Source organism: Pinus tabuliformis, chromosome 3_1 (assembly GCF_031772625.1).
Source record: "Pinus tabuliformis cultivar Carrire ecotype Pingquan chromosome 3_1, CPIR1, whole genome shotgun sequence".
Taxonomy (NCBI): Eukaryota; Viridiplantae; Streptophyta; class Pinopsida; order Pinales; family Pinaceae; genus Pinus; species Pinus tabuliformis.
The window spans coordinates 527,665,816-527,678,679 of NC_142301.1; the positions used below are offsets into that span (position 1 = coordinate 527,665,816).

At 33.5% G+C, this 12,864-nt stretch overlaps 1 non-coding gene across 1 annotated transcript; it reads right to left on the bottom strand.

Annotated features, from left to right (window-relative positions):
* Positions 1 to 360: 360 nt before the first annotated feature.
* Positions 361 to 465, bottom strand: LOC149188157 (U6 spliceosomal RNA). Its single transcript, XR_016256591.1, has one exon. It is a non-coding gene; the product is annotated as a U6 spliceosomal RNA (small nuclear RNA).
* Between the last annotated feature and the right edge of the window lie 12,399 nt (positions 466 to 12,864).

Consider the following 12,864-nt stretch of genomic DNA (forward strand, 5'->3'; position numbering starts at 1 on the left):
TTGTTTTTTATTTTTAGAATTAACTTTTTATTTTTATTTTACAAAACAATTCAACGCAAAAGGAATGACACATGTCCTTCATCCTAAGCTATACAATGCCCCTCTCAATTTTTTTTTTTCTAAAGAGTAAAAAGTTATTTTTACTAATATGGAAAAAATCACATTACTTTAAATTATTAATTTATTAAATATTTTTTATTAATATAATTTTAAAAGTCATAAATATTATTATATGATTCATTAAATACTAAATTTAGATTGCTTAATACTATTTATATGATCTGTAACATATTTACAAATTAAAATTTTAATGTTTATTTAAAAAAATATTATAAAAATAAGAAATATATCTGAAAAGTTAAAAATTTGGACTATTTCTCAAATTTTGCATGTCATCATTGCCCAAAGGCCATGCTAATATTCTTTATGTCATTCCAATTTAAAAAAAAAGATCAGAAATAAAATAAAATATATTTATTTTGATTTTTATTATTATTCTTTTTCCATTATATATATATATATATATATATATAAATTATTTTTAGTGAATATTTTCTTTCTTTTTCTATAAATACACAATATCAATTTTAGATGGCCACAAAATATTATTAATACAAGACTATAGTCCTTGCCGCTAAGGCTAGTTAATTGATTAATGCAACACGAGTATGTGTTTTGTTATTATATGAGAATTCTATGTCTAGGAAATAATTTCCACTATTTGTTGTTATTATCTCCCTTGCAACTCCAAATTATACACATGTGACTTCCCAACAAGTTGTCTTAGAATTATAATGGAATATTAAGATCTCTTGATACTTTGTGTGAAGTGTGGAGGTGCAGATTCATTGTGCGAAGCCTAGGAATTTATATTGAGCAAATACTAAGTAATATTTTCTCACAATGTTTCATTTTCACAGTGTTCACCATGAATGAAAGCGAAGAAAACATTCAGCAATGATGTATACCTAGCAATAGGATATTGGCAACGACAAAATTAATACATTGATTTCACTCTTACATATGGAAGAAGATTTCATTGTACGAAGTGTGGAGATGCAAAAGTGCACAAGTGTGCAAGATGGAAAATGAAAGCTTACTCCACGCCTCTAAATTCCAATGAAATATATTTTTTATTGCTTATGAAACATGTTTTATTAGAGTCCTAACCAAAGTTATAAGACAAATATATGTAAACATCGACATGGAATATAAAATACATATGTTTTTCAACATATCTCTTGTGCTTCATTTATGCAATTTCTCTGCGGGTTGTATTTTAACCCTAAAGTTGGCACAAGAACACATATTAGTGTATTATGAACTATAGTATAGTTGTCTCATTGCCACTATTACTATATCAAGTTACTGATCTGTCATTTATTCCATAACATCATCTACTAGATTTATCTGTCACTAAACAAGAGTACGACTAGTAATTGTCACAAGTGAAAAGTCATTATATCTATTTTAGTAGATGTATATTGCTTGTTGGAAACCAAAAATTTTAGAATGAGATCATGGATTGTGTTCATCAATGGCACACATAGTTTATAAAAATTAAATGCTTTATTTATTGTGAAGTTGAGGAATTTTTTTTCTTGGAGAATACATTCCTATTGTTTCTAAAAGTCAAAAAGGGATTACAATATTGATTTGTGGAAAATCTTTGCAAAGATCCAAATAGGCCTAGGATCTAATGTCCTAATGTAATAATACTATATGTGATAAATCCCATATACATTTTTTAAATAAAGAACTCGATTTCAAATATATGAATTTCAAGCTTGACTAATGTACATATTAAATTGAAAAGAGAAATGTTGATGCATGATATTTCAAATTAGCATCATGTACATTGGAAGAAGCTTTGATTGTGTGGAGAGCAGGAGTGTGGAGGAAGCACAATGAAAGCTTCATTTACATTTCTAGACTCCGCACGATGAAATTAACTCAATACTAAACACATAACATATTTCGAGCTTCAAGAGATTAAAACACATAACATATTTATCATGTTAGTGTTGTATTCTTGAGAAATGTATGTTTGAGATGAAAATTATTGTCAAATGTTCATTTTAATTTTAATCAATAGCAAAACATTAGATATAATAAAAACTCTCAAATCATTTTCTCAAAAACTTATACAAAACATTATAAAAGAATTAGAACATATTCATAATTAGAAGACAATAATCAATTATTGTGCTTGACAAGCATTAAAGAGTAAGAAAATACAGTTATGGTAACAAGAATTATTTGTAGATTCAAATGACAATCACCATAGCCACAATTTAGATATATAAAAGATCATATTCAAAATATTATGTCATGATTCTTGACAAAATTAGTGAAAAGAGTCAAAACTAGAACAACCAGAATTAAAAATATCGATACTTGATCATAAAAGTAATTGCATTTTCCCCAATGGGGACTAAGATTGGAATCCTGCGAATTGTAATATAATAAATGAATCTGCAAGGAAAAACAAGAACTTGTATATAGGAATTAACTTAGGTCATGATAACATAAATAACAAAGTTGAATAATTTAATACTAGTAAATAGAAAAACGAATATCGGAGGATTTGAGAACACTCATAATATGTAAAAGAATACACCATAATTGTCTATATGATAGTTGTCTATCAGGTTCATGATTTCCTATGGAAAATTTTCCACTGTGATTTTAATGAAATATTTGATTGGAACAATTCTAATTTCCATTTTGACATTTTCATTGAATATCTCTTTTTCAATTCATCTAGCCTCTTCTGCAATTGCACAATCAAGACATAATTTTGTTCATTTGTACTAACAAAAGTAATTTTCCATTTGCTAATTTCTATTGATTAAAATCAGTTATGTCATCAAACTATCTTTCCTTTGATTGTTTTAGCTTGTGAAATTCATATTTTAGCATGTCTCTTGAAATTAATTCTGAATAATGTATGACGTGTGAACCGTTTATGTTCTAAACAATCTTTAACACCTTGAGAAAGACATCACCTCTTATAATATTTATGCTTTCACATTCAGAAATGATGTTATCTATTGCCATGATTCTCTTTGACCATCCACCTTCAACTTGGTTTATTCAATTGGCATATGAGAGTCCTTCATTTTCTTTCTTTATATCTGAGAGTAATTTATGCTTCTAACTAAAAGTAAGTAAATCATTTTCAACGAATTTCCTATCTAGCTTAAGGTTACTCAACCAAATCAACAAATGTATTAATTTCCTGCGGTAAATGCAATAAATCAAAAGATGCTTGCCATGCATGATAAATATTTTCCTCTCTTTTACATATGTTATTGATGATATATGATTTCACTAAATAAAGGAGAATCATAAATTTATTGGATCTATGCAGTGTAGAGGGAGTATAAATTTGAAATGGTGGTGCTTGTATTATTAGTGGAGTCATCAACAAAGGCCACAAATTTATAGTGTCTTATAGCTCTTTTATTATTTTTTTAGTCTCAGGTTCTCTACTTCCAATTCGCCAATAGACTATGCAAGTGAGTCACTAGTAGATTGATGCAATATCATGAACCTTTTGGATCAAATGTGAGACACATCAATATCCATTTGTTCTTGATCAATACAGTTTTCATCATGAACTTTTACATTTTCAATTTTCATTTTTTTATTGCACTTGCCATAACTTGCATTTTGCAATGTGACTCATCGAAAATAATGACTTCTACAATTTGCTCCATTATTTTATGATTTTCTTCTAAAATAAGTGACGCAATTAGGTGGTATAACACTATCATCTTCCACATTTGTAGCTTGTCTAATGATTTCTGTTTTGGCGATATTGTTGGATTTGGACGTTTGAATTGTATATGATCTGTCTGAAGTAAATATTTGAGTAGACTCTTCATCATCCCCTCCACCTGATAGCTCACCATGAACTAGTTTTCCAATCAAATTATCCTTTCGCTTCCTTTGAATGGACGATAAAGTTTCACATGTACAGGGTGTGGAGGATACAAATTTTTGTGTAGGGTTTATGCCTATGTTCTTATTTTGCTTCTATGTTAATTGTTTCAGTGTCCATTACTGTTTCTTGATTTTTGGTTTGAACACTTTGAGTATCATCACTTTTATTTGTAACTCTTGTAAACAAGTTTCTGTATTTAATAGTACCTAGTTGTATTGTAAATAAGCTTGTTGGGTTAAACCATTGATGAAAGTCATCTTATCTTAAGTTAAAAGTATCCGAACACTTTGTAAACTTTGTAATGTAAACATCATTCTTCATAGTGACTTGTTGAGTAATAAATTGCAAGAATAATTTTTTTTTTCTTTTTACGTTCAAGTATAACTTTCCTATTATGGTATTTCCTATCGACTTGAGCAACACAATACCTATCTATAACATATTTTGGCTGCAACAGTCACTTACCTTTAAACAAATAATTTCAAATAACCACATTATTTTCTCTATCTTCATGAATTCATTTTTCCCATAGGAAAAATTAGCCTTACATAGATATCTGATGTGGCTTTCGTCTACTTATCACGTAAATGATTTTCTTTGTAAAGAAATCTTAAATTACACAAAAATCTAAAGGAACTATTTTCTTTGACATTATGGGATACAAGAATTGCATGGGATTTTCATTGTGATTAAATTTAGGTTAATATGGTAAGTCAAGAAAGACATGGCATGGTAAAGAATCTATTGTTGTTGAAAAAAATGACTACCTGAAAATCTAATTCGTTGGGAATCAGATTCACTCAGTCAAATATACAACCTATTTTGTATGAGTGATAAAGCAAACAAGGAAAGTATTTTGGTGAGGGGTTTTTCCCTGTACAGAAATTTCTTGCAAATGAATTCTTAAAACAGAAAAAAATTATAATTGCGAGAACATAAAACAAATATACATAGATATTTCCCTTAGATCCAATAATCGGGAATACCAAATTGATTTTTCAGTATATTCCTTTCAACGTTACAATACGCACACACACACACACACACACACACATATATGTGTCGAAGCATTCATAAACCCCAATCCACTAAGCCTGGATTAGAACATAACCATTGTTCCCTTGACTGGATTTACAAATACCATGGGAAAAAAACACCGTGCCCAAAAACCGTATGTGAAAACCATGCACAAAACCATGGGTAGGTTTTCCCACCATCTTTGGGTCTTATCCCCATCCTTGGGTCTGCCCAACTATTATTGGATCTACATAAAAAAAATAAAATTGAGGCAATACCCCAAACCTCATGATGCGTGGAAAGAATATAATAGACACCCAACATTTTGGATATTCATTGTAGTTCCTAGGCCCATCCAGCAAGAAAATAACCAATATAAATCCCTGTATGACCATGTATGAAAATAAATATGTAGGTGAGAAAAAAGGGAAGGAACCTGAGAAGTTGGGGAAATGATTTGTCAAATAATGTGAACCTCACCTCCCTCTGAGTTGAGGGAACTATTTGCTTCAGAAAATTTTAAGCACTTATTCTCTACTAGCATATTTTATTTTGTTCTTGAATCAAATTTGTTTATGTAAAGATAAGAAATTTCTTTGAAATCAAATATTTCTGTAACACATGCAACAATCACTAATTCGCTACTCCAAATCTTGTTTCTTTTTTTTCTCTGCTATTGACAGATTCACATACCGCTTATATGCAATCCACTAGTGAAAGTTCTCATCTATATGAGCAAGTGAGTTAATCATATCAGTGCAACCAAATTCTTTCCTTCCTTTGCTACCCATTTTCACTTTGTACTAAAAATACGATGTTAATGAATAACACTCTCAATCCCATTTAACATTGCAATTCTTGGCTACCTTCACAATCACCAACTATTATTATTTCTCATGTGGAAATTGTTACACATGACATTCTCAATAAATAACAGTTGAAGATACATAATCCAACGCTTATGGGAAGTAATTGATACAGGAGCATGTGCTTGGAGGGAAAATCTTCAAACTTATTCCAAAAATCCAAAAAAATATACAGGAAGAGTGGGGTACTTTAGCCAACAATTTCCATGCTTTCCTAGTTTAGGATAAGAATATAATTAAGAATAAATCATCGCTTATGGATAAGTTGTAACAAAGCTTTACGCTTTAAATCACTCTATGTAAAAGCATGATTTTGTTAAGGATAATGGCCGAGAAGGCTTTATCTATTGATTATAAATAAAATAACAGGAGGCTCAAAGTTAGAGTCATGCCCGGAAGCATTATCATCTAAAGAAAAACCTCTCTCTGCATCTGATTATATGGTTCTATGTTGAATGTTAATTAGATGCATGTATCAGTTTTAATGGCCTTTTTCTGAGTCCAAATATCAATGAATTAACCAAATTCCCAATTAATATCTTGGTTGAAGTCCTCAGATTGTATTTTCCCTTCATATCGTCGAGCGCAGGCTTCGTTAATTGCCTTATAGAATTCCACGGCCAAAATCCCGTTTTACACAGGAAATCGTAAAAATACTTAGCCGGAGTAGAGCTCCGAACTTGAAATTCTATTGAATTTGGTTCATACCCGTATCGGGTCCGAACCAGATCGCATCATAGAAGCGAAAGTGGAGTGGGAAGGTCCTTTGGAGTTGCCGAAGTCCGAAACCCCGACAGTCCTGACCCAATATACTATATAGCTGGGTTGATAAGCTTTCGGGTCCGCAAGGTTATCACATCACAAGGTTGAAGCGGGAGGAGTCTATTGTGTGGAATTTTGGAATCATCAATAGTGATTGCTGATAGCCATGTGGAATATCCCATCAGGGAATCACCATGACAAAGTGTCGATAGTGTTGTTCCGACCCTTTGGAATAAAAGCCCGCCGATAGTGTTAATTACGTTTCAAACACATAGTTTGAAATATAAAGCGCCGATAGTTAATTCTTTTGAATTAAAAATATAGTGATATAAAGCGCGATAGTGTATTTTTCATTCCGTTGGAATGAAGGCCCTCCACCCGTGTATATTGTGTTTTCAATGCATTTTCGTTGTTTTGAAAGGAAGGAGGCATAAGGTATGCTTTTTGCTGATAACAAGGGTTGGGGCGATTTAAGGAGGAAGAATGGTTATATGAAGGAAAAAGGGAACTATTATAATAGTTATTCTAATAGTAGATGATTGATACACCTCTTGAACCAGGAAGAGGAATTCAACCTGAAATTGTAGCCAGATTAAAGAGGTTGTCTATATCGCCTGCACCCAGGCCACCATTAGTGGTATTAGAGCCACTAGCTGACATTGAATTGAATCCCAGAAGCAGGAGAAGGAAAGTTAATATGGATTTCAAAGTTGGAAGAGGACATGGACGTGGTGGAAGAGGAAGACCTGTTGCAAATTCTAAAGTAATGGACGTTGTGCAACAGATGCAAGCTAGATAAGATGCATTAACAATAGGCAGAAATATAGATAATGGAGATGTTAGTGAACCTGAGGTTGAAACTGTAGAGGAGGAAGCTGTAGCAGTTACTTCTGAGATGAGGTTCTTTCAGTCAGTGTTGAGATCCACTGCTAGGCTATAGACCGAGGTTCCAATATATGAAGGAGGACTGAATCCAAAAGAATTGATAGACTGGATTAATGGCATGGAGAGATTCTTTGATTATGAAGAAACAAAAGATGAGAAGAAATTCAAGTTTTCTGTCACTAAGTTAAAAGGCCATGCAACATGTTGGTGGGATGGTGTGTAGGCAGAAAGGATGAAACTTGGCAAGCAACCAATCAAGAATTGGAGCAGGATGGTAGCAAAGTTGAGAGGTAAGTTTCTGCCAAAGTAATTATCAGCAAACCTTGTTCAGACAGAGGTCTTTGACAGTGAAAGAATACACAGAGGAATTCTACAAGGTAAGCATAAGAGATGGAGAAGCTTAGGATTTAGATGAGAAGGTGGATAGATATGTGAATGGCCTTAGGATGGACATTCAAGATGAAATAAGTCTACTGTCTCCTAAAATAGTAGAGGAAGCTTATCAGATAGCACTGAATGATAAAGAAAAACTCATGAGGAAGCAGTCAGCCAGAGGGAGAGGTACTTTCCGAGGAAGGCAAAGTGAAGGTGGTAGAGGGAGATCTACAACACCTAAAGATGGAGCTAGCAATAGCTCAACCCGGCATGCACCCATAGGAGGTGATGTAAGAGGAAGAGGGAGTTTTTCTAGAGGAAGAGGAGGCAGAGGAAGAGGAAGAGAAATAAGATGTTACAGATGTAACAAGCTACACATAGCTTTTGAGTGCCCAGAGAATGCAGGAACAAGCCAGAGGAATGCAATTGTTGCTCGAGTTGAGGGAGAAGCACCAGCAACAACAGTGACAGAAGAAGAAAATATGCTAGAGAGGGGAGAATCTTTGGTAGTTAATAAAGTTTTTCTCAAGCCAGCAAAGGAGGTAATTGAATCATCACAAAGAAAGAATTTATTCAAGACAGTATGTAAAGTCCAAGGGAAATGTTGTCAGATGATCATTGATAGTGGCAGCATTGATAATTTGGTCTCTACAGAAGTGGTGGAGAAATTGGAGCTAAAGACAATGAAACATCCAACACCTTACAAGGTGTCATGGTTGCAAAAGGGATATCAACTGTTAGTAAATGAACAATGTGAAGTGGAATTTCAGGTGGGCAAGTATAAAGATAAAATTGTATGTGATGTGATGCCAATGAATGTCTGTCATATATTGCTTGGAAGACCTTGGCAATATGATAGAGGAGCCATGCATGATGGAAAAAGAAACACCTACAAGTTTGGAAAGGATGGTATCAATCATAGTTGTTGCCTCTGCAAGAAGAAGATGTACCAGGAAAGAAGAATGATCCAAAAACTATGTTATTAGGAAGAAAGGAATACTTGAAGGAGATTGAAGAGAATGAGGTAAATTTTTCTATAATTTGCAAGCCCAAGGTAATAATGACTTCTACTAAAATTTCTGATTTACCCATTGAAATTCAAGAAATGTTGGAGAACTATTTTGATATTATTGTTGATGATTTGCCACCCATTAGAAGAATTAGCCACCATATAGATTTGATTCCTGGAGCAAGTCTGACTAACAAAGCAACTTATAGAATGACTCCTACAGAAAATGAAGAGGTTAGGAAGCAGGTGCAAAAATTGTTTGACAAAGGGCTGATCAGAGAGAGCTTGAGTCCTTGCACAGTACCAACAGTGTTGAGTCAAAAGAAAGATGGAGGTTGGAGAATGTGTACATATTCAAGAGCCATAAATAAAATCACAATCATGTATAGATTTCGATTACCTAGAATTGAAGATTTAATGGATTGCTTGAGTGGAGCAAAGTATTTTTCAAAACTAGATCTTAAAAGTGGGTATCATGAAATAAGGATAAGAGAAGGGGATGAGTAGAAAAACACTTTTAAGACAAATGAGGGATTATATGAGTGGAGAGTAATGCCTTTTGGGTTTTCAAATGCACCAAGCACGTTTATGAGACTCACGAATGAAGTTTTTAAAGATTTTATTGCTAAATTTGTAATAGTATATTTGGACGATATATTAGTTTAGATCAGATATAAGGAGCATATGAGGCATTTGAATTATGTCTTACAAAGGCTGTAGCAGGAGAAATTATTGCTGAATTTTAAGAAGTGTTCATTCATGAAAGAAGAGCTAGTGTACTTGGGTTTTGTTATTTTTGTTGAAGGGCTGAAGATGGATCCGAAGAAGATCAAGGAAATCATGGAGTGGCCTTCACCCAAGAGTTTTTTTTAGGTAAGAAGTTTTCATGGTCTTGCTAGCTTTTATAGAAAATTCATTAAGAATTTTAGTAAGATTAATGCACCTATTATTGAGACCATAAAGAAGGACAAACAATCATTTAGATGGACTACTAAAGTAGAAAAGAATTTTCAGCCGTTAAAGAAGAAAATCACTGAAAAGCCTATTTTGGTTTTACCTGATTTTAGTAAGCCTTTCCAAGTGAAGTGTGATGCCAGCGGAGAAGCAATTGGAGGTGTTTTGAGCTAGGAAGATAGACCAATAGCCTATTTTAGTGAAAATCTGAATGATTCAAAAAGGAAGTATTGTTCTTGTGATAAGGATTTATATGCAGTTGTGCAGTCATTGAAGAAATGGAGGAATTATCTAATGTCAAAGGAATTCATCCATTATTCAAATAACCATGCACTATAGTTTATAATGCAGCAACCAAAGCTTAGCCAGAAACATGCTAATGGGTAGAGTATCTTCAAGGTTTCCATTCTGTTTCGAAGCATATAAATGGGCAATCAAACAAAGTTGCATATGCCTTAAGTAGGAGGAATTTATTATTTCAAGAGAGTCAAATCCAAGTGTTGGGTTTTTGATTTTCTTAAAGAATTGTATGAGACAGATCCAGATTTTAAAGAGGCATTTGAAGCTTGTAAAAATCATGTTTTGATGGGTAGGAGTAAATGGTTGGATTACTTTTTACAAGATGGACTGTTATTTAAGAAAAATCAGCTGTGCATACCAAACTGTTCAATGAGGGAGAATTTAATCAAAGAAAAACATAGTGGAGGACTTGTAAGACGTTTTGGCATAGAGAAGACTTTTGAATAGTTGAACAGATTTTATTTCTCACCGAAAATGAAATATGAAGTGGAGAAGTATGTGAAAACTTGCAAATTTTGTCAATATGCAAAAGGAAGGAGCCAAAACACAAGTTTTTATATCCCACTACCAATTCCAGATAGGCCTTGGGATATGGTAAGTATGGATTTTGTTTTGGGCTTACCAAATACTCAAAGAGGTAATGATTCAATTTTTGTTGTAGTGGATAGATTTTAAAAAATGGCACACTTTATTCCATGTTATAAGACTAGTGATGCTTCTCACATTGCTAATTTGTTTTTTAAGGAGGTTGTAAGATTGCATGGGTTTCCTAAGAGTATTGTCTCAGACAGGGATTCCAAATTTGTTGGAAATTTCTGGAGGACACTATGGAATAAATTGGGAACTAAATTAAGTTTCAGTTTTGCTTATCATCCAAAAACTGATGGAAACACTGAAGTTGTGAACAAGAGTTTGGGCATTCTTTTAATGAGCCTTACTACAGAACATCCAAAATAGTGGGATCAAGTATTGGCACAAGCTGAATATGAATATAATGACTCACCTAACAGGAGTACAGGACATAGTCCATTCCATATTGTTTATGGAATGCATCCAAGAAGAGTAGCTGAGTTAATAAACTTGGGAAAAGAAGAGATGAGAAGTGCAGAGGGTGAAGATTTTGCTTCAGAAATGAAAGTAATACATGAACAAGTGAAACAACAGGTACAGGATAGCAACATCAAGTACAAAACCAAAGTAGATATGATAAGAAGAGAGGTGAACTTTGACGTTGGAGATCTGGTTTTAGCACGTCTTAAAAAGGAGAGGTTTCCAAAGAGGGAGTATAACAAACTGAAGTTCAAAAAAATTGGACCGTGTAGAGTGTTGAGGAAATTTTCTACAAATGCCTATGAGATTGAGTTACCCCCTGATATTGGAATATCACCAATTTTTAATGTTGTAGACTTGTACAAGTATGAAGGTGAAAATGCAGATGATACAACACAAGATGAAGAGACCCAAGAGATTGACTGGGTAAAACAGTTACCCACAACAAAGAATTTGCAGCCAGAAAAAATTTTGGACAAGAATGTGTTTAAGAAAACAACGGGATGAGAATACTTCTAGTATTTGGTGAAGTGGAAGGATCAGCCGACTACTGAAGCTACTTCGATTATAGAAGACATGCTACAGAAACTGGGTAGTTCTGTAGATGAACTCATGGACAGGAGCCCATGAAGAATTTTTCCCTTAGCAGTCTAATGCAGGAGCATGTGACTTGGAGGACAAATATTCAAGCTTATTCCAAAAAATCCAAAAAATCTACAGGAAAAGGAGTGGGGTCCTTTAGCCAACAATTTCCATGCTGTCCTAGTTTAGGATAAGAATAGAATTAAGAATAAATCATTGCTTATGGATAAGTTGTAACAAAGATTTACGCTTTAAATCAATCTATGTAAGAGCATGATTTTGTAAAGGATAATGGCCGAGAAGGCTTTATCTATTGATTATAAATAAAATAACGGGAGGCTCAGAGTTAGAGTCGTGCCCGAAAGCATTATCATCTAAAGAAAAACGTCTCTCTGTATCTGATTATATGGTTCTCTATTGAATGTTAATTAGATGCATGTATCGGTTTTAATGGCCTTTTTCTAAGTCCAAATATCAATGACTTTACCAAATTCCCAATTAATATATTGGTTGAAGTCCTCATATTGTATTTTCCCTTCATATCATCGAGTGCAGGCTTTGTTAATTGCCTTATAGAATTCCACAGCCAAAATCCTGTTTTACACAGGAAATAATAAAAATACTTAGCCATAGCAAAGTTCCAAACCTGAAATTCTATTGAACTTGGTTCATACCCATATCAGGTCCAAACCAGATCACATCAGAGAATCGCAAGTGGAGTGGGAAGGTCCATTGGACCCGCCAAAGTCCGAAACCTCGACAGTCCAGACCTGAAATACTATATAGCTGGGTTGATAAACTTTCGAGTCCACAAGGTTATTGCATCGCAAGGTTGAAGTGGGAGGAGTCTATTGTGTGGACTTTCAGAATCTCCAATAGCGATTGTTGATAGCCATGTGGCATATCGCATCGGGGAATCACCATGACAAGGTGTCGATAGTGTTAATTACGTTTCAAATGCATAGTTTGAAATATAAAGCGTCGATAGTTAATTCTTTTGAATTAACAATATAGTGATATAAAGCATGATAGTGTATTTTTCGTTCCATTGGAATGAAGGCCCTCCGCCCGTGTATATTGTGTTTTCAACGCATTTTCATTATTTTAAAAGCAAC